At 41.6% G+C, this 22,759-nt stretch overlaps 1 protein-coding gene across 6 annotated transcripts in view; it reads right to left on the bottom strand.

Moving 5' to 3' along the window:
• Positions 1-21,563, bottom strand: part of FER (FER tyrosine kinase) — a 424,085-nt gene extending 402,522 nt beyond the window's left edge. For 4 of the 6 annotated variants that reach the window (XR_004646238.1, XM_034774460.1, XM_034774461.1 and 1 more), the window contains exons 1-2: positions 21,521-21,563; positions 437-534 (exon numbers count right to left, since the gene is read on the bottom strand). The gene's annotated coding sequence lies outside the window, so the exon portion shown is untranslated. Of the gene's footprint in view, positions 1-436; positions 535-3,549; positions 4,494-21,520 lie in introns of those variants that run through there. The other 2 variants (XM_034774458.1, XM_034774459.1) reach the window with 2 other exon arrangements.
• Positions 21,564-22,759: the final 1,196 nt, after the last annotated feature.

The following is a 22,759-nucleotide window of genomic DNA, read 5'->3' as shown; positions in this document are numbered from 1 at the left end:
AGCTATAGGCAACAGGAAAACGAAGTTTGACACAGCATTTTAGTGGGCTCCATAATAGTTTCACTTATTGGAAGCGCCACTTGAGAAGGTCCCACGGACAGTCATAATGGAGTACTAGCAGCTGTACGACAGATAAGAAAAAGAATATATATGCAAAGGTTGTGAGCATTACAAAAGTCACCACCACTGTATTGGGCATCTTCATTAGATGCAGACGCCCTTGCTAGAAACCCCAACTGTGACTGGGACCCCACTGTGGCAGGCACGGTACACACACAAACACACAGACACACACAAAGAGTAAGAGATGGTCTGTGCCGCCAAGAGTTTACAAATGCAAGATAGTGGCGAGTTTGTTTCCAGCTCCCACATCACAAATATATTTCAAAAAAGAAGCCACCAAACCACCATTAGATGAGAAAAAAAGGTTACGTACCTGTACAGTAACTGTTGTTCTTTGAGATGTGTTAAAGGATGGGGCTACCCTGATCCCCTTTCAATTCCTTCACACAGGAATCTTGATGCCATTAGACTCTGAAACAGCAGGGAAGTAGGGTGATTCGTGGAATATATACACGCACAACACATCCAAATAACAGTTACTGTACAGGTAAGTAACCTGTTCTCTCTCCTTCCAGCAATTGCACACATATACATTCCATTTCAGGTGATTTCCAAGCAGTACTCCTTAGGTGGCAGGAAATTCAGCGTCTATTTGGTTGGACAAGAAATGAAAAACAGATTCCCCAAAGTCAGCATCAGCTCTGGAAGCTACTCTGATGGCATAATGTCTAGCAAAAGCCCTCCAGATGTCCGTGTTTTGGATGTTATTCAAAAAGGCCACAGAGATATCTTGAGCTCTGACAGAATCAGAAATTTTCTCTCAAGAGGTGATATATTAGTCAGATTGTAACAAGACCTGATACAGATCAAAATTATCTGTGCAGAAATTGCTTGGTCTCTCATTCTTTCTGCATACACAATATAACAAATTGGTAGAGAAATCATTTGCTTCAGACAGATTTTAGTTAAAAATGGAGTGTGAGGTCTTAAAAAATTCTCTTTGTGTAAGACTGCATAAGGAATCTGAGCATAAGCCAGAAGGGACCACAAAATCATCTAATCTGACCTCCTAAATATCACAGGTCACCACCATCACCCACAAACTAAACCCAACTGAAATTAGACCAATGCATTGCAGCCCATAGGAAACTAGACTATTATCTGCCACAGGCAGAGAATAGGAGGGACCGAGGTGCATCAGTGCTCGAGGCCCGTATAATGGCAGGGAAATGATTAAGTGACATATACCCAGATAATCCTGGCAAATGACCCGAATACATATGCTCCAAAGGCAGGCAAAAAAAACCCAAAGTCTAGGGGAAAATTCCTTCCCAACCCCACATACAGCAATGAGTTAGACCCTGAGCATGAGCAAGAACCAGCCAGCCAAGCACCTGAGAGAAAGAATGCTTGGCACCACCTCGAAGGCTGACATACCCCACCCACTATCCTATCTCCAGCTGTAGCCATCCCTGATGCTTCAGAGAAAGCACAACAAAACCCCTCCCAGAATGCAGGGATGGGAGGAGGGGATTCCTTCCTGATGCTGCCAGTGGCTGCCTGAAACCCTGAAGCACAAGTTTTAGGGACATAAACAGGAAGTGAGCCCCCTATCATCCAATCACACTCAAATTGGTCCACCTGTCTCTTAAAACTAAGTTGTTTGCCCCCACAGCTCCTATTGGGAGATGTGATACATGAAGGGGGGGAGGCTGGAGGAGTAGATCCCTTTGATAGACTCCCAGCCAGCCAGTTAGCTGTAAAATTCCTCTTGGTCTGTTCTCTGCTTGCTTCACCTGTAAAGAGTTAACAAGCCCACAGGTAAAAGAAAAGGAGTGGGCACCTGACCAAAAGAGCCAATGGGAAGGTAGAACTTTTTAAAATCGGGAAAGAAACTTTCCTTTTGTCTGTTGTTCTCTGGGCTGCAGGGACACAGAGCAGTAATGCTGTAACCAGCTTTAAGCCAGGTATGATTATAGATTATCAATTCATACCTCAAACCTACTTATCTGGAGCCTCTTTTTTAAGAGCAGGATTGGATTTTTGGTATCCTAAGAGGTTTGTGCATATGTTGTTTGATTAGCTGAGAGCCACAGCTAATTTCCTTTGTTTTCTTTCTCAGCTTTTCCCTGGGGGGGGGGGTGAAAGGGCTTGAGGGTACTCCACAGGGCCGAATTCCCAAGTGCTCCTTCCTGGGTTCAAAGGTGTTTTGGTTTTTTTTTTGTTTGTTTTTTTTTTGCATCTGTGTGGTGGCAGCGTTTACCAAGCCAAGGTCAGAGAAAAGCTGTATCCTTGGGAGTGTAATACAAGCCTGGAGTGGCATGTATTAATTTTTAAAACCCTTGCGGGCCCCCACTTATGCACTCGGAGTGACCGAGTGGGGATTTAGCCTTGACAGGAGGCTGTTCCACAACAACATCCCTCTGATGGTTAGAAACTATCATCTAATTTCCAGCCTAAATTTGTCATGGTCACCATAAGAGCTTGTAGCTCTCCTGCTCTCTTCTCCAATGTTATTGCTACCAAGAAAGCCATCTTAGCAGACAATGAAATAGAAGAGCAATCAACGGTTCAAATGGGTGACCCATGAATCTTGTCAAAACTATGTTACGGTACTAGGAAGGGATGAGTTCACAAATAGGTGAGTTAATCCTCATTAAACCCCTTAAATATCTCCCAAACATGAGGTATGAGAAAAATCAATCTTTTAACAGGATTATGCTTATTTCAAGGGGTATTAAGCATAATGAAGGTTCTGAACTGGAAGGAATGTATTAGTGATAATACTGATGGAAAAAAATAGAAACAAAATAAATTTTCCATTCTTCTCCTTAATATCTTCACTAATGGGAAACAAGCAAGCAGCAACAAACAGGAAGAAAATGAGACTCGGTAGCCAAATTAAAAATAATTCTGAATCTTTATTTTACTACTGATAGTGGCACCCTCACCCCAATCAGGCATCTGGAGATGTCTGAAGGTTCAGTTTATCTATAGTGAGTGAGGGGAGTGATGACAAGAGAGATCCCTTGCAAATATCTTTCACTGAAGCAGATGTCCTCTCTGTTCAGGAAATAGTAATGTTGTGAAAAAAGCCTCATTACCCTCAAGACACCATTTTACCTAATGCTTCACAATCCTCTAAGATACATCTCATCCACTCTGACACACGTTTTCCATAATTTTTACTCTTTCCTTTTCAAATGAAAGGAAACAAAGAAGTGGTCTTCTAGCTTTGTCATGTTTCAAGTGCTCTTTTATGCAGATGACTTGGGCTTACACACAACAAAAAATTCATTCTTGAGACTTGTCAACGGAAGTCTCTATTTTTGGAATAAACTCTGATATTGTTTTAAAGACCATCTTATCATCATGAAGCACACAGTGAGGCTCTTCCGCAGTAAAGCCATAAGTTCTGAAAATCATCTAACAGATATCATTGTGACTAAGAAACGGGTTTCGACAGACTGAAAATAAGAATATTACCAGAAGCTTTTTCCAGAAGCTTGGGGGATGGGTTGTTGTTGTTGTGTTTTGGGGGGGAAGAGGAGGGTTGTCTCTTTGTTTTGTCTAAGATCGGGGGTAGAGTCTGTTCCAGTATCTGGCAAACAGTTGGGATGCAGAGTCCCCTTTCGAAGAGAAAAGCATTTGAATCACTTCTTCCAAGCACACAACCTGGGCTAGAATTTTCCTCCCAACCCCCAAGCAATTATATTTAGAGAACTGACATTAGGTTGTAATACTTGATCCTAAGACAGAAAGTTTGGTCTCTTTAGGAGTGAAATAACGGATCCTACTCCCAGAAAAAATATAGGTATGGTTTGGTGTTTTGCCAGTTTGTAAAGAGATCTGCTAACAGCAAGCCCAGAAGATTAGCAACACCTCCCTATGAAGAAAACATTCTTTTCTGATAGGGACATGGTGACCAACAAGATATTCCATATGTATTCTTCGTCCCAACATTGTCCATTGTGTTCATCCTTTTTTCCAGATAGCATCGGGTATTCCCCACCATTAGTTTGGGCTCCTGGATCACTAGAAGATAGAGGAGATGATTGTACTGGGAACCTGCATTCCACAAGCCAAGTTCAAGAAGGTGCAAATTCGGGTGCATAACATCAATTGCTGTACACTTTTGGTATGCACATGCCAAAGATGGTATTACAATGCATGAAACCCAGGAGAAGCTGAAAAAGTATAATCATTACAATCCTATTTTTGAATAGCTGGTCAATCCTTGTTTGAATTTTGTCACACCATTCAACTATCAGCAAAGTTCCTGTCTATGAGATATTATTTCTACTTCAAAGTGAGAGTTACATGATGGGCATAGTGAACTCTATACAAGTTCAAAATAACACCATGCACTTACATATTTTTGAGCACTTTTTATATTACTTCTCAGCTTCCTAGAATAATAATGCTCAGATAAGAATGAAGGAGTAAATATAGGTTGCACAGTTGCACTCGGCGAGAGCCCAAGAAGGGACATCAACCAGGTGTCAGGCCTCAGACCTTTAGCTCTCCTTGGGCAGAATTCTGCAATTCATCCACTCTCAGAGCAGGACCTGAGTTCAGCTCCCCGAGTATCAACCCTGGCTACCTCAACAGGGCTCACTGCATTTGGACCTGCAAGCCCTTTTTCTCCAGGCCAAAATATAAGAAACAAAACAAAACCAGAGTCCTACACACTTATTTCCTTCTTGAGCTTAAACCTCTCTATTTATAGCACTGGTGGGTCTGTTTTATTCCTCATTTCTGACTTAAGAGAAAGAGCCTGAACTGCTTGCAACCTTATTGCTTTGTCTCCGAGAGCTTGTCTTTGCTACCGGGGTAAGTCAACCTAAGTTACCCTACTCTGGCTACGCTATTCATGTAGCTGGAGTCGACGTAGCTTAGGTCGACTTACCCTGCAGTCTACACTGCATTGTGTCGACGGGAGATGCTCTCCGGTCGACTTACCTTCACTAGACCTGCTAAATTGACACCCGCTGCATCGATTGCAGCAGTGTCAATCTCCCCAGTAGCAAAGACAAGCCAAGTCTTCCGAGCTTGCCAGTTATTTCACTGACACAGCCAAGGCCACCTCTCCCAGCTCATCCAAAAACCCCTCCTTTTCTAGATTTAGATTTTAGATCTCCTTTGATCCCAGGTTTAGGCTTGGAAAGAGTAAAGCCTCCTAATCTGGATGGAGCCAGAATATCTCCCTCCCCACACAAACTGATGGCCCAGCTATCAGTTACCTTATCTCCTCTGGAACAGAGTACCTGAGGCTGACTTTAAATGGGTCATTGGTTTCCTTTTCCTCCTCGGTTCTGTAAAAACCCTATATAGCCTCCTCTGACTTTACGTATGCAAACAGGCAGCAATAAACAACTGAACAGAGAAACAGAGTCATACATAATATATATAAAAAAAAATAATATAGGCATTTTTCCAATTAGTAATATCAGTGTTCTACACTACCACCATCATTACCCATGGGGCAGGAGTGAGGAGAGGAAGACAGTGATGTTTCAAATAGGCAAGCTTCAGTTATTAATGGTCTTGATGGGCTATGTACATAAAACTCAGCCTAATCTACTGAAATTACAAGATCTCCAGAGCACATTACAGCAAGAATTGAGGAGATCTCCATCCTCAAGTTTATCATTTTTGTGAAAACATTTGAATTGCTTCAGATCTAAAACTGCACAGCCTCTACTTCTTTTCTTTTATTCAATGGAAGAAAATGGAACAGAATACTTGACACTGGAGAAGGAAATGGAAGATGTGGTCTCGTAAACCAAAGTGGATTATCAGAGAGATTTTGAGAAGAGAACCTGCACAAGTACCTGGTAACTGTTTTCTTCCGTAGTTTTGGTTCCAGTATTTATTGCACTTATAAAGTTGCACCTCTTTGGGTACACAACTGTTTTAGCTAGAACAAAACCACAGCTATGATATCAATTGAGGGTTTGAACCATCTTTTTGCCTGCCCTATAAGGAAGTGTTAAACTGCATTTTTAGATTTGTTGGACTTGTACACTACCACCTTCACCAACACAATTGTATTCCTGTGAAATTGGAGGAACAAAAGATCTGCTCAAAGTGTGTGTCTGAATTCCAGAGCACAGCCACCAGTGACATAGAGCCACAGAACTGTCAGGCATGCCTTGAACAGTAAGGCACATATCACATCACAAAAGCACCCTCTATGAAAGACGAAGCCATGAAACTCATTGTTTGTGGGGTCAATGGTCTTCAGGACATCACACTAGTTCACGGATGCTCTAGCCACTGGTAGCTGTTGCAGGGTCTCCGGGTGCAATTGCACCCGCAGAAATCAGGCCCAGATGTGCACAACTCATATGGCTGAGAGCACAGCTGGCACCAAGGTCCCACCAAGGCCAAACTCATGGCAGCTCCTCTCAACGTCATGGACTAAAGAAATCCAGGAGCCAGCAAGGAGGAGCAATGCAGGCTGGTTCTCCTTGTCTGGCCTGGAACAGAGCTACTGAGTGGAGTGGTAGCCTGTAACACTACCACTGAGTCAGGCGTGCCTTGTCCTTGTGCTCCTGCCCATTCTGGGCTCCAATGCCAACTTTCTCCTGGGGACCCCAGGGGAAGCGGCAAGCAAGGCTAGATGTGGGACAGAGAGGAAGACCATAAAAACCTTTCCCCCAAGGAAGCTTCCAGACAACCAGGAGAAGTAAAGAGCAGGGGGATCGGGGGGGCATGGCAGGGGCTCATAGGAGCAGATGATAAGGGGGGCTCCCTCAAGAACTGAAGTTCCTGGGAGCAGGTGGGTGTAGGGGTTCATGTGGGAAAGGTACTGGCTGCAGCTTTTCTGGGGTTTCTGTTATAATAATCATAATTAAACCTTCTTACACTGAACTGCATACAAGCGCTGTACAAGAGTTTTGCATAATCAGTCTCTTGTACAGTAGCATATGTATACAATTGTAGCAGCACATCAGGAGTAAGTCCAGTGTAAAGAGACTGGATTATGATTACTGTTTATTATGTCTCTACCTGACTACATAGTAAAGTTTTCATAGCTGCTTTAAGTGTTCATCAACTAATGCGAAATTACAGTGAAATACCAAGTAGAAATACCCTGGAGCTCCCAGACTGGACCCTCTCTGACCCTTCCCCTTCTCCCACATCCCTGTGCAGAGGGCAGCAATTCCACAGGCGTGGACCCTCTCTGACACATCCCATCCCCTCCCAATTTATTCTTCATTATGAATAATAGGTCTACACTATCATCTAGATGTCATTATAATCAAGTGGCATTTTAAAAATTCCTGGAATTACTTTGACATATGTATCTTCAGTAAAAGGAGATGAAAAACACTTTGCTCATGAAATCTGAATCATCTTTATTAGTAAATAAAATGGGAACATAAAGTGGGGAAGGTATATATTGGCTTCAAAATCAATTGTATCATCTATGCCAGATTAGCAGTTACTAGGTACTAGCATTCATACCTAGACTTCAAAGGAACTGAGAGTATAAATGACAGACCCTTAGATGAGAGGATTGGAATACAGTCTCACTGACAGTTAGAACCTCAGGCAAAGGGATATTGGGGGAAAAAGGCAGAGTCCATAATAGATAGAAAGACAGACACAGAATGCTTGAACTATCATCTCCAATTTACTAAGGCTAGGTCTACACTACCCGCCTGAATCGGCGGGTAGAAATTGATTTCTTGGGGATCGAATTATTGCGTCTCGTGGGGACGCGACAATCGATCACCGAATTGACACACTTACTCCACCAGCGGAGGTAGGAGTAAGCTCAGTCGACGGGGAGCCACCGAGGTCAATTTTGCCGCTGTCCTCACAGCGGGGTAAGTCGGCTCCGATACGTCGAATTCAGCTACGCTATTCGCGTAGCTGAATTTGCGTATCTTAAATCGACCCCCCACCCCCATAGTGAATACCTGCCCTAAGACTGGAACTATAAAAGTTTAACCTACCTACCTTAGGTGTTGCCTACCTTGTATACTAGATATGATGTTATTCCATTTGCCTTGGATTTAATTCAATTTACTAATAAGCTACAATTTACTAATAAACTTCAAAACTTTGGAACCTGAGTGGCACTGTGATCCTATGTGCCAGGTCACAATACACGAAGTAGGGCTCAGCTTCGTGGGACAGGAGCCACTGCTGCAGGGTAAGTTCTCTCTCCAGCATCCTCCCCTTCACACCAGCTTGGAATTACAGTTGCAGTGCTGAAGCAAAGGGTTAGTGCCCTTTGGGCAGTATATGTAGGAATAGACTATGGCAGAGTGCACCCACTGAATTGGGAGCCTGCATCCTCCCCTAGCTCTAGCAAAGCATAGTGCCAACAGGATGGCTTGCACTGAAGGTCCTGTTGCTGTAAAGTCCCTGTTCAGGGACTTTTCTACTTTCCTATTCATTGCAACTTCTGAGGAAGAATTCCACTAACATCTTTAACCAGTGAACCCATCTTAACATCACCCTTACAAAAATTAATATGGAATCCTTAATCTCCTGAATTTAGTTAAATATTGATGATCTGTTGTTTAATTGTTTGTCCTTGTCTTAGAATCCTTTTCTAAATCAAGTGAAGAACAGAGTAAGAATTCCTGCTTTTCTTCAAAGGAGAGGTATCTCCTGGGGTCTTTAGATTTGTATTTGCTTGGATGGGTTACATAGGCTGGACACCAATGATACTTTGTTACTTTCCTTTTTGTGGTTTCACATCCATCTTGAGGAAAACCCTTCCCATGTGCAATGGTCAGTGTTCCTAATAGGCTCTAATATTTCACCCTCCACAAGACGCAGGACAAGAGAGACTTTACACAGAGGTTGCTCTAATGGAAACATTTTTATTCAATCTTAAAATACTGACTGTCTTGTTAATGAAAAAATTACTTAAAGAAGTTTAGCATTATTAAATACAATTTACTTTTTATTTATATTTGCTTTCATTGTCAAAGTTGAGAAAATATAATTTTTTAAAAAATAACTGTCCTTTTCATTTGATTATAGTCATTTCTGACTCTATAATTAGGGACCTACTAAATTCAGTTCATTTTGGTCAATTTCAAGGTCATAGGATTTTAAAAATTGTAAATTTCATGATTTCAGCTATTTAAATCTGAAATTTCACAGTGTTGTAATTGTAACGGTCCTAACCCAAAAAGGAGGGGGGGGGAAATCACAAATTGTAGGGGGTGTTGCAGTACTACTACCCTTACTTCTGCACTGCTGCTGGCGGCAGCGCTGCCTTCAGAGCTGGGCAGCTGGAGAGCGGCAGCTGCTGGTCAAAAGCCCAGCTCTGAAGGCAGAGCCACTGCCAGCAGCAGCACAGAAGTAAGGATGGTATGTTATGATATTGCCACCTTTACTTATGCACTGCTGCCTGTAGAGCTGGGCCCTAAGTAAGCAGCTGCCACTCTCCAGCCGCCCACCTCTGAAGGCAGCAGCACAGAAGTAAGAGTGGTATGGTATGGTATTGCCACCATTGCTTCTGCACTGCTACTGGCAGGGCGCTGCCTTCAAAGCTGGCCACCCGGCCAACAGCCACCCTTCTCTGGCCGCCCAGCCAGAGAGAAAGGGTGACAATACCAAAACTCCCCTAAAATAACCTGCGACCCCCTGCAACTCCCTTTTGGGTCAGGACCCCCAATTTGAGAAATGTTGGTCATCCCCGTGAAATCTGTATAGTATAGGGTAAAAGTACACAAAAGACAAAATTTCACAGTCTGTGATGTGTTTTTCATGGCCGTGAATTTGGTAGGGCCCTGCTCATTTGTTTCAGAAGTTACAAGATGTGTAGCGAACGAGACAGTTGAATGTTGCCCTGGAGAAGTGGATTCTACACCTCTGCCATAGAATTCCTATTTGATGCTGGGTAAGTCATTTACACCAAACTTTTCACAGGTTGTCACTAGTTGTGTGTTCCCTCTGGAGGCTGATTTGCAGATGTGCTGAACACTCACATATGAAGTGCTATATAATTCTAAGTATTCTGAGAATTCTAGTCTTGGGCATCTCAAAATCGGAATCCAAAAATGGTGCACATTTTTACCTTAATGGATCCTTGCCTCAGTTCCCCATCAGTAAAATGTGGATACTACCCTCTCTTCAGAGGTGTGTTGTTAAAATAAATAAATGTTTTCAAGCAATCAGATAGTACAGCAATGAGAATCATGGAAAAGCCCATAAGAAAATTAACAGTTCTGTATCCAGACAAGGGTTTGAACAGTGTGCAGGAAAAAAAAGTCATATACCACTTTTTAACAATGAGAACAAAATATTAAATTTCCAACCTATGCACAGACTGAAGCAGTGGTCCTAGGGGAAAAAATAGTATTTAATTGCAGGATCACATACTATCATAATTCATAAACACAGGGGGCCAAATTAAGGCCAACTTTAATGTTCTTTTTACATAGCTTTTTGGTATATTAAATAATGCAAGGTAGAATCCTTCTGCTATACATCATGATATATTCTCCTGCCCCTCCACAAAGAAAATAACCATACCATTTGGCACTTCTTTTCACCCCAGAAAAGATTAGTAAGGATGGCACATGGAGAAACTGAGGTATAATTCTACATGGATCAGGCCAGTACAGCAGTCCCCCCAGTTTTGTGATCACAAAAAATACAATTAACCCACAAAAAAATATTTTTTTTAGTGGTTAGATTAAAATTTTCAAGGCCAGAAAGGAATATTATGGCCATCTATGATGACCTTCTGTATAATGTAAAGCTGATCACCATAACTTTAAGACATACCCATAGCAACTATGAAGACTTCCTGGCATACATGAAAAATAAGTCTGATGCACCTTTAGTTGCATAAGCTGGCTAGTGACAGGTTCGACTATTAGAAGGAGTTAGAAATCAGAAAGGTTGGATTCTGCCTTCAGTGTGCCAGAGGAGCACTGAAAAAGCAATTGGAGACCTGCACAGCATACAGCAACTACAGAGTCAAAGTGAGGCAAGAAGCACCCTGTAGAATACATAGTTTAAATAACTGTTTGAATGTCTAGGTTAGCAATGGTACAAGCATTGATATGTATGCTGAAGCATAGAAATGTGTTATTTTTATAATTAGTTTTAACTTAAAAACGTCAGAATGGCCATATTGGGTCAGACTATCTTCCGAAAGTGGGTGACCCCTGGTTCTTGCGTTATGTGAAGGGGTAAGCAACACTTCCTTATTCACTTTCTCCACATCATTCATATAAGCCAGAATTGCCTCTGGAACCTTTTTAAAAAGTTAGCATTACATTAGCTATCCTTCAGTCATCTGGTACAGAGGCTGATGTAAGTGATGGATTACATACCAGTTAGTAGTACTGCAACTTCATATATGAGTTCCTTCAGAACGCTTGGGTGACTATCATTTGGTCCCAGTGACTTATTACTGCTTAATTTACCTATTTCTTTTTTTACCTTTCTGATGAAATATAATAGTTTCATTCTCAGGAGTGAGTTACAACCTCACTAATTACACTTTTACTGGATCATATAAAGCTTTCTCCCACTGTCTAGCAACTATAATTGAACATGGTGAAAACTCTGTCATCATTTTTCCATTTTAAAAATATAGGAAATTACAAAACATTTTAAAAGTTGAGATTTTACAGCAAGCCATTCAAATGTCATGATGTTAGAAACTTAAGGTTGACAGTGCAACCTTACCTACATCTCCTTATGTACAATCACGATAGTCTTAGGTGATCATACCATATTTTTTCTAGAGGACCCGTGCCTCATCAGTACAGAAGTTTGATAATGCTCAGTGAACGAGACTGCTGTTCAGTATTTTTCCTTCATGCTCTGTGAACCACCATATACATCATTTACCATTCAAACATTGCATCAAATAGAGTTTGGGGGGTTGTTTGTTTTAACTCTTTCATTAGAGATTTCTCTATGGTGCTTCACCTGAATTTTTCTGACATCTTGGTAAGAGTGGGAATTTGCATTATCCCCATTTCACTTATATAAAACTCAGGTACAGAGAAACTAAGTCTGAAGATGAGGCAAAAACAGAACACTAAGCTTCTTTGGAGTGATCCATAACACCATTCATCCTATTCCAAGAAACCTATTACATTCATTATATACACCATATGGTTTTTGCAATGATTGAAGAGAGGCTTCACTGAGCATACAACTGCATTAAGTGAGCCTGCAATTCACTATACAGGCTTGCCTCATTCCCTGTCAAACAATCTGACTGAAACAGATTGTCCTAAGGTTATAAAACCAAGTATGTGGCTATAAAGTAAAAAACATAATACTCAAGAAGTCAAAGCTACAGACAGCTTTCATTTTCTGAAGAGTGCTTCACAGTGAAAACTTGACATTCCTTTAATATAGGTTTATCTTGTATGAAATTGCATATACATGCTTTGCTTCTTTGTCATGGTCTATAAATAAATCACACTTGTTCTGGATTATCCAATGAAGTATTGCTTATAAATCAAGACGATAAACATCCTAAACTGGCTTGCCCTCACAATACAATACACTGAAGCCAGAAAGGCACGGGAGAGAATATAATCTGAATTTCACTCTATCCCAAAAAGTAATTGTGACATCAGTATAAGGAAATCCTACAACCTAGGCTTGAGAAAGTCTACTTGACCAAGACAAACAGGAAAAGTTAACTTGCACAAAGCAAGCAGGAATTTGGAGTGGAAGAAGAGAGTGCAGGAAAGGGAGAGCCAGTGAACAGAGGGGGCATATGATTTTAAGAGTGTAGGTAAGCAATTTGGATATTAAAATAATGCTGAACATTTAAGTAGTTTGATGTATACTGAACAACATTCATATAGGACATTGAGATTAGACCAGTGATACTTAAGACTGAGGTTAATGTGTCTTCCGCAGCTCTTTGTGGCACATAATATTCAAACACTGTGTGATTTAATTAACCAATCGAAATTAACAACTAATCAGGATGCTTTTCCTATGTTACACTGGTCTACAATTTTTGAGAAGTCGTCTGCTTCAGAGATAAAATGTGCTATTTATTATGTATTTTGATGTGCTGAATTCAAATATGACAATTAAAACACCTGATTGCTACTGTTTCTAAGATATTTAAGTTTTTACATTTTATGTCTATGTATATTGTGTAGATAGTAGAGTTTTAATCATAAATTGTAAACCTAGCTCTTTTCATGTGTTTATGGTTGCTTTACATGATAATATTTCACCTGTCCTGTTTATGTAACACTTTAAAAATCAGCAAAAGGGTTATATAAATAAAGTGTATTATGAAACAAAAGGCAAAAAACTATTATGTACATAGTTTAGTCCTATTCAGTGTCTACTCGGCACTTCTTGGCTTGTCTCTTGTATTCATTAAATGGAGTATCTCTTGTCACTGTCAAGCAATAGTCTGCAAGCATTGATGGGCTCCATTTGCCTTTCTCCATTGTTGCAATGTCCTCGTGAAATCGCTCGCCGTGCACGTCGCTCACTGCTCCGCAGTTCGGTGGAAAAAACTCTAGATGAGAGTGCAAAAAATGTATCTTTAGTGACATGTTGCAACCAAGGCTTTTGTATGCCTTGAGGAGGCTTTCCACCAACAAACCTGTAGTTGTCTGCCTTGTTGTTTCTGAGAAAATTTATTGCCACTAACTGGAAAGCTTTCCATGCTGTCTTTTCCTTGCCACGCAGTGCATGGTCAAATGCATCATCTTGAAGAAGTTCACGAATCTGAGGACCAACAAAGACACCTTCCTTTATCTTAGCTTCACTTAACCTTGGACATTTTCCATGGAGGGACTTGAAAGCTGCTTGTGTTTTGTCAATGGCCTTGACAAAGTTCTTCATCAGACCCAGCTTGATATGTAAGGTTGGTAACAAAATCTTCCTTGAGTCAACAAGAGGTGGACGCTGAACACTTTTCCTCCCAGGCTCCAATGTCGGAGTGGCCAATCTTTCTTGATGTAGTGGGAATCTCTTGCACGACTATCCCATTCGCAGAGAAAACAGCAGTACTCTGTGTATCCAGTCTGCAGACCAAGCAAGAGAACAACCTTCAAATCGCCACAAAGCTGCCACTGATGTTGGTCGTGGTTTATGCACCTCAAAAGTTGTTTCATGTTGTCATAGGTTTCCTTCATATGGACTGCATGACCAACTGGAATTGATGCTAAAACATTGCCATTATGCAGTAAAACAGCTTTAAGACTCGTCTTTGATGAATCAATGAACAGTCTCCACTCATCTGGATCGTGAACGATGTTGAGGGCTGCCATCACACCATCGATGTTGTTGCAGGCTACAAGATCACCTTCCATGAAGAAGAATGGGACAAGATCCTTTTGACAGTCACGGAACATGGAAACACTAACATCACCTGCCAGGAGATTCCACTGCTGTAGTCTGGAGCCCAACAGCTCTGCCTTACTCTTGGGTAGTTCCAAATCCCTGACAAGGTCATTCAGTTCACCTTGTGTTATGAGGTGTGGTTCAGAGGAGGAGGATGGGAGAAAATGTGGGTCCTGTGACATTGATGGTTCAGGACCAGAAGTTTCATCCTCTTCCTCGTCTGACTCAAGTGAGAATGATGCTGGTGCATCGGGAACCGGCTGTCCTTCTCCGTGGGGTACTGGGCGTATAGCTGATGGAATGTTTGGATAATGCACAGTCCACTTTTTCTTCTTTGACACACCTTTCCCAACTGGAGGCACCATGCAGAAGGAACAATTGCTGGTATGATCTGTTGGCGCTCTCCAAATCATTGGCACTGCAAAAGACATAGATTTCCTTTTCCTGTTCAACCACTGGCGAAGATTTGTTGCACAAGTGTTGCAGCATATGTGTGGGGCCCATCTCTTGTCCTGATCTCCAATTTTGCAGCCAAAAGAAAGCTGATAGGCTTTCTTAACCATAGTGCTTATACTGCGCTTTTGTGATGCAAAAGTCACTTCACCACAAACATAGCAGAAGTTATCTGCACTGTTCACACAGGTACGAGGCATCTCTGCTCACTTTGGCTAAACGGAAATGTGTCCCTTTGCAAAAATCAAACACTGACAAATAAGAGAGCACGACGCTATATGATTTCTAGAGCTGATATAGGGCAATTTGTTCGGAAGAGTGATGTAAGCTTCGTTATGATTGCATCATCCATGACTTCTAGGAATAACATGATGCAATTCATATCATGTATGATGCAATACCAGCTTCAGATTGCATCATTCATTGTTTTGCCTAAAAAGCAAGTACTGTCCAAACCCAGTCACAGATTTATTCATAGATCCAGTCAAAGATGTATTTTAGTCATTTCTGGTTTAAATTGAGATCCCTTCCCTTTACAACTCACTTATCCTCCGCCATTCCCAAGTCAAGGGTCGTATATACTGACCCAATAGCATTTCTTGAAAACTAGAGCCAATCAACAATTTTAAGCATCATTTTCTTTCTCAGTGACCCAGAATTAGTAAAGTTTGACTACATTTATTTCAGAAGCATTTTGGATGTAGAGCAGTGTTATTAGCTAATTGAGGAATACTTGGTCAGTCATTTTGCTGTGAGAATAATTATATATAGAGAAAGAGTAAATGAAACAATGAATTCACACTTCTGTAGCTCCTCTGGGTAATGTTGATCACTAATCTGGCTCCTGAAGCACTGAGGTCTGAATATCACTTGATTAGACCAACATGCAAAATAAATACTCATTATTGCAAGGGCCATATAGGAAAATATTTTTAGAATTAGTTTTTTTTTGTGCCATGAAAGAATTATTATCCCTTACCATAAAGATATCCTATTTTCATACCTTTAAAAGAAAACTTCCAAAGCCCAGAAAGAAAGGGTGGAATGATTTAAGTGAGCACTCTGCACTGGCCTAACTCAGCTTCTGAAGTCAATGGTAAAACTTCCAAATATGGGAAGATTTTCAAAATGCAATTCACTTCTGAAAAGTGCTTCAGTAGAAGTGGCAGTGGGATTCCAGATCTAGTCTCTAACTTCAAGATTCACTTTACATGATTCATCAAGAGCTTTTTTAAAAAGTTTTTTCTCGTAACTGCCAGTTCCGCAAATAGTCAGATATAAACTGGGATCTTTCTAGAGCAGGCATCACTAGAAATAAACATTACGGAGCCCAATTTCTCTATAAAAAAATCCAACAGCAGAATTTGGTCCTGCAATGGCAAAATAATTAATAATTCCAACAATGTGCAATCCAGAAAAATCCATCGAAGTAAAATTTATTAGATATGACACAAGTATCAGATCTGTTGATTAACAAATATGATATTCAGTTCCATTTGATCATAATGAAATTAAGCAGGGGGAAGTGCATGTTTAGCTCAGAAAATACTTTTACTTTCACTATTCTGTGTCAGACTTTAAGCAACTTTTTAAATGTTTTTCTTGGATATATACTGAAAAATCATATTTATGCATCTTGCTTGTATGAAGTCTCCCTTAGAATTAATCAGACAGAGGCAGGACAGTTGTAAAAAAACAATGTTTTATATAATATTTTTGGACTTCAAGATAGATACATTTCTAACTGCTCATAGATTATTAAAATTATTTACTCAGCAGTAGCATTGTCAAAGGAAATTTTATTATACAATGTAACAAACTGAAGAAGTATAAGAAAAATCTTTTAGTTTGTAATTAGTGCTCCAGTATCTGGAGCTGATTTCACATTGCATTAGGGGAGCACCATGAGCATGAAGTATCAACGAAGCCATTACAAGTGGCATAGGTGCCTCAGCCCAGTGAAAGGAAATCCACTAACAGCAACTTGCATCTGAAGAAGTGAGGTTCTTACCCACGAAAGCTTATGCTCCCAGTACTTCTGTTAGTCTCAAAGGTGCCAAAGGACCCTCTGTTGCTTTTTACAGATTCAGACTAACACGGCTACCCCTCTGATACTTAACAGCATAGTAGATCCTACTACCACAACCATCCCTAGAGCTTATCTAAGGGGCATGTCCAGGATTTTCTTGCGCCTTCGTGTCCAAAACCTACTGTAACAGCTCCTTGGCTATTGGCAAGTGGTGGAATCTAGAGCAAGGGTTCTCAAACTGGCGGTCAGGCCCTCTCAGGTGGTCACAAGGTTATTACATGAGGGGTTGCAAGCTGTCAGCCTCCACCCCAAACCCCGCTTTGCCTCCATTTATAATGGTGTTAAATATATTTTTAAAAGTGTTTTTAATTTATAAGGGGGTCACACTCAGAGGCTTGCTATGTGAAAGGGGTCAGCAGTACAAGTCTGAGAACCACTGATCTAGAGCAATGCTTAGGAACTAATTTAGAAACAAAAACAGAACAAGAAGAAAAACAGCACAGACAGAGAATGAGAAAAGCATAAAGGGGTTAAAAGCTCCCCCTTGCCTCCAAGTTGCATGGTTGACTATAGGCAGGCAGCCCATCTGAACGAGACTCTAAACCAGCACAAAACTCTTAAACCAAACCGGCTGCTCTGCCTTCTTATATTTGGTATGATAGAAAGGAAATGCCCTGCAGGAGAGGACAACACAAGATATCAAAGAGCCTAGTTTTTCCACTTCATTCTTTTAAGCTTAAATGTTATGTTGACAGCAAATTAGAATAGCAATGATGGTCCTAAAAGCTCTCTTCTTCAAAATCCTTTCTATAAATTATGTGCTGTAACTCCAGTATGGAACTATGTTTAAAAAATGAATTTATCTTGAGTCAAAATGAAGTGTTATAGTTAATTTTTTTAAGCCTTTACTAACAAGTTTATACTCTGAGGCTAATGCTGCATGGATATTAATATTCACCTCAAAGAAATCTCTGAACCAAATTTAAAAACAAAATTTTATATTTTCATGAATATTTAGTCTTCAAAAACAAAGTAATTTGCAACAGCACACTGTGATAATAAAAATCTGTATCTTAGAAACTATGTTCATTTAAATATAAATTATTTTAAGTCCTCTCGTTGTTTAAAAATGTATTCCATATACACATTTTTGATGAACAGAGCTTTCTATTGTGATTTGAGATGAAGACTGTTTTATTCGTATTAATTTTCTCTTCCATTTTTAAGAATACTCTAAGTACAATATAGTTTGTATACAACTCCTAAATAAGTAATTCAGAACAATTTATAATTAAGTTAGTGTTGAGTATTGAGTAATAAAAAAAGGCTTTAAAGTAAAATTTAACATTTAGTAGGAAGAACAACAAATATTTGCTCCAGAGGGAAGTACACTACATAAACTCTCTCCCTCTTCTCCCACCCACAACGTGCTGGTCAGTAAAAGGAACCCCCCTTTCCCTTCTGTAAGCCCACTTCCCACACATTAGCAGACATCCTCCCTGTAAGCAGATGACCTCATGCAACTAGGCTACCTCCCTGTATGAAGCAGCTCTGTCTGGGCTTTACGCCAGTTTTTCCGTGCCCCCAGCATGACTGGGCAACATACCTTACTTCACCCTGTTGGTTCCCAGTTCAAACACCAGGTCAGCGACTGACAGTAAGTGGAAATGGCAATGTGGAAAGTAACGTGAGATGCAGCACAGGGGGAAAACAGAATCAATCTAGACTTGCCCAAGGCAAGAATCCTGTGTCAACCCACCTCCCGTTAGCAAGACACCCTTCCTCCTCATGCTACAAAATAATATGCTAAATTAAAGAAGTCCATGAAAAGTACAGGAGTACATTTTGAAATTAGTATGAATTCAGTAGGTGTTATATTATCCACTTCTGGTCCAGTTTAGTAAGTTAGCTCCCTCTTCCCTTTTGCATAAAGTCTGAGCTTCTAAAAATTCCAACCTTATCTACACTTTACTTTCTACATCTCTCACAGAAATCTCACTTTTTTTATCAGCTACTTTTTCTTCTTTCTAATGTCTCATTAAAATTAATTTCGTCTGACGTTAAACATTAAGTCATCAGAATACAGTAAAAGATCACACCACTTTAAGCTTGGCCCTTACCATACACATCACATCACCATAAATAGACGAGAAACAGAACGATCAGAGTAGAGCCTTGAAGGAAATAAAGTTGTACACTCACAGCACTGAACCAATATCCAATATTCAAATTAACATGTGATACTCCAGGAGGAGAAGCTATATATAAGCAAACCAAGGACAGAATTTGCATTGGAACAAGTAAATCATAGCATTCTGAACACAGGGGCTGTCATTGCCTTCCACCTACCCTTCCTTCCTTCCCCATCCTTGTTTTAGGGAGTTACAACCACCTTCCTTATCTAAATGGGATCATGGGTCCTGAAATTTGTGGGAGAAGAGAACTTCCTGTTGTAACACAGGGTCATCATACGGGAGAGGTTCAGAACCACCGACCTAAATCCTCCTTCCCATATTTAACACTCATCCTCCCTCCCACTTCTCTTCTACTAATTGTTACACCCATTCTTTACTTCTTGTTTTAGACTGTAAATTCTTCATGTCAGGAACCTTGAGTACCTAACCTTGTCCAGCATCTTTTCATAATAGGATCCTCAATCCTGACTGCAGTCTCCAGGTACTACCATAATACAAATAAAAGAGATGTAGGATTGAATCTATGAGATCAAAGTTTTGGAAACAGCGACTTAATACAAGAAACAGAAAATTCTGTACTTAAATTATCTAAAATCTTGTAATTGAATAATCCTTAGTTTGCCATTTTATATATACTATATAGATATTTAATTTAGATTAAGCAAAGGTATTAGTTTTTTTAATTAATCTGTTTAAGAGATGACCTCTGAAAGTACCATTGCTGACCCTATACAATCATACAAACTTGTTCTTCTAGTTCAAAGATCTCCTCAAAGCTCACTTCTTTCATGTTAGCCTCCCAGCAATAACCTCCACCCATAAATTCACTGTAGACAATATTTTCAAGTTGTTATACTACATTGAGAGAACAAAAAGGAGGAATTTACCAGATGCATGTGTTACTCTATGTTTACCCTGTGGTCATTCACTATTGCAACTCAGCCTCCCCATACCTCTCTCCTTGTTCATTCTAAACTGCTCAAGGCAGGGGCCTTTCACTTATTATTTAAAAGCACCGTGTACATTGATAGCGCTATGCAAATAATAAAGCTAATCTTCTAGAGAACACATCTTTGTTTCTTAATAAGGTTCCATGAATATTCTGCTTGAAAATATTCACTGATTTTTAGTTTGCAACAAATTTCATTCTAATCTAAACAATGTGTCTGCCCAACTTTGTCCGTAGCTATTCTTTGAATCTGACAAGGACATAGTTTCTCAGCCTTTCCTTTCACTACAGTGCCATTTATTTTATTTTAACATAACCTCAGACTGACAACATTCTAAAACACTTCATGTAGGTTTGTGATACAAATTTGGGTTTTAAAACAATTATCAAGAGTAAGCTGCAGATGGGTTTTTGCAATGCTCATCCACAGGAATTCATCAGGATCCAGAATTGTTAGTGTGTTAGGAGCAGCTAGGCTTGATCTCTATTTTGATAGTAACAGTTAGGAGCCCGGGGTCAAAAATCAGCAGGCTCCAGCTTTTCCCTTGCAAAGAACTTTCTCAGGCTCACCCCCACACCCTATCCCTGCCCCCACTCAGAACCCTACACCTATAACTACATGCATCTGATGAAGTGGATATACACCCACGAAAGCTTATGCTCCTATACATCTGTTAGTCTATAAGGTGCCATAGGACTCTTTGTTGTTTTTTTACAGATCCAGATTAACATGGCTACCCCTGATACTATAACTACTGTTTATTAAAACAGTGCCCAAGATCCAATCTCGAATGGAATCCCATTGCACAAGCAGGAATCCCCAGTCCCTTCTCCAAAGAATATACAGTCTGAACAACCAGGGTTGTAGCACACCAGGAGAGTGAACAAAGCGAGCGTACAGCTAATGGCACATAAGCGCAACAACGGGGGGGGGGGTCGCTAGGAGGCGAGCAGCTAAGCGGAAAGGGGAGGGAAGAGGGCGTATACTAAAGGGGGCGAGGGAGCAGCTGTGGAGTGAAGTACCTTGGCAGGAGAGGAGAGCTGAAGCAAATACCCAAGTACCCTCCACTGGCTGATACCCAGCAACGCCTCACCCTCGTACGCAGACCTCCGGCCAGCGCGCAGTGACGCCCGCACCCCACGCTCTCAGGCCAGGAGTGGGGGCGACACTGACGAGGCTGGAGAGGGCGGGGCACACAGCGACCCTCGCCACGGGACGAGCCGGGCAGTCTGTCGCTCGCTGGACACGGGCTGACAAGCGGCACCGGGTACTCGTAGGCGCCCCACGGGCTACGGGACCCAGCTGCCTCCGCCCCTGCCCGGCTGCAGGTAACTCAGCGAGCTGGGCCTAGCCGCCCCCTATCCTGCCCACCGCAGTCCCGCAGACAAGGCCCAGACGGGAACAGAGACCACCTCTCCTGTCCCCTTTCCACCCCGCTGCCGCGCCCAAGCCACGCTGCCGGGATACAGGGCCGCCGAACCGCGCCGCGCGCGGCACCTTCCTACCTGACAAGCCGAGCCCCTCCACCACAACGCGACGTCACAGCCCCGCCAGCGTCCCGTGAGCGCTGCCAACGAATCAGCGCAGACCTCTCGCCACCCCACAGCCAATCCACATGAACCCCGCCCCCTCGTGGCACTCTAGGTCCAGCAACCAATTCCGTAGAGAAGAATGACCTGCAGTTCCCGCCCCTGCTCTACAGGAAGCCAGGCGATTGGCAGAGGAGGCTAGTGGACGGGACACTGGAAGACGTGAGGAGGGCGTGGCCTCTGTGTGCGCCGCTAGCTATAAACGCTGCGTTCTGAAGCTTGGGGATGCCGTTGGCCTAACGGTTAGCGTGGGACAGTGATGCGGATGGTAATCTGGCAGAGGGAGCAGTGGTCCTCCTCCTCCTCTTGGGTGGCTTGTAGCTGGGACTCACCTGCCTGCTAGGGGGTGTGGGCGCACGCTGTTATAGTTGCAGCGTTTTTTTACTTACAAGCGCACCAAGGGGACCAAGTTGCCTTATCAAGTGCCTACCCTGTCCTGCCTGGATATGGTTACCCAGCAAGGGCTGGGTCCAAGTGTCATAAAGCCTGTTAAAAACAACAAGGAGTCTGGTGGCACCTTAAAGACTAACAGATTTATTTGGGCATAAGCTTTCGTGGGTAAAAACCTCACTTCTTCGGATGGGTAAAAACCTTCTTCTTTGTGAGGTTTTTCCTCACGAAAGCTTATGCCCAAATAAATCTGTTAGTCTTTAAGGTGCCACCAGACTCCTTGTTGTTTTTGTAGATACAGACTAACATGGCTACCCCTGATACAAAAACCCTGTTGCTGTCCTAGGTAGGGTGATCAGATAGCAAGTGTGAAAAATCTCGAGGGGGGCAAGGGTAATAGCTGCCCATATAAAACAAAGCCCCAAATATCAGGAGTGTCCTATAAAATCGGGACATCTGGAGATAAATAAATGGGGAATTTGATTTATTTGCCTTGTTAGGGTTCTGTGCATTCAGGAAAAGTGTAAAGAGTTAAAAACTTTCACTGCCAGTCATGTGAACTGAGATGTGAATCCCTTACCTCAGGGAGCCTGCATTTGAAGAAAAACACCCAATTGCTTGGGACGAAGTCAGAGAAATAGACTGGAGACAGAGTTGTGAGAGTCAGCCACAGAACAAAGCATGCTGCACAAGGAATGCCAGGACATCCCATTCAAGAAGACAGTCTCCACTGTATACTGTAACCAAGAGTAAGGTTAGGTCTAC

This window comes from Trachemys scripta, chromosome 6 (genome assembly GCF_013100865.1).
Source record: "Trachemys scripta elegans isolate TJP31775 chromosome 6, CAS_Tse_1.0, whole genome shotgun sequence".
NCBI lineage: Eukaryota > Metazoa > Chordata > Testudines > Emydidae > Trachemys > Trachemys scripta.
Note: the sequence above shows the minus strand (reverse complement) of the source record. Positions and strands in the feature narration are given on the sequence as shown.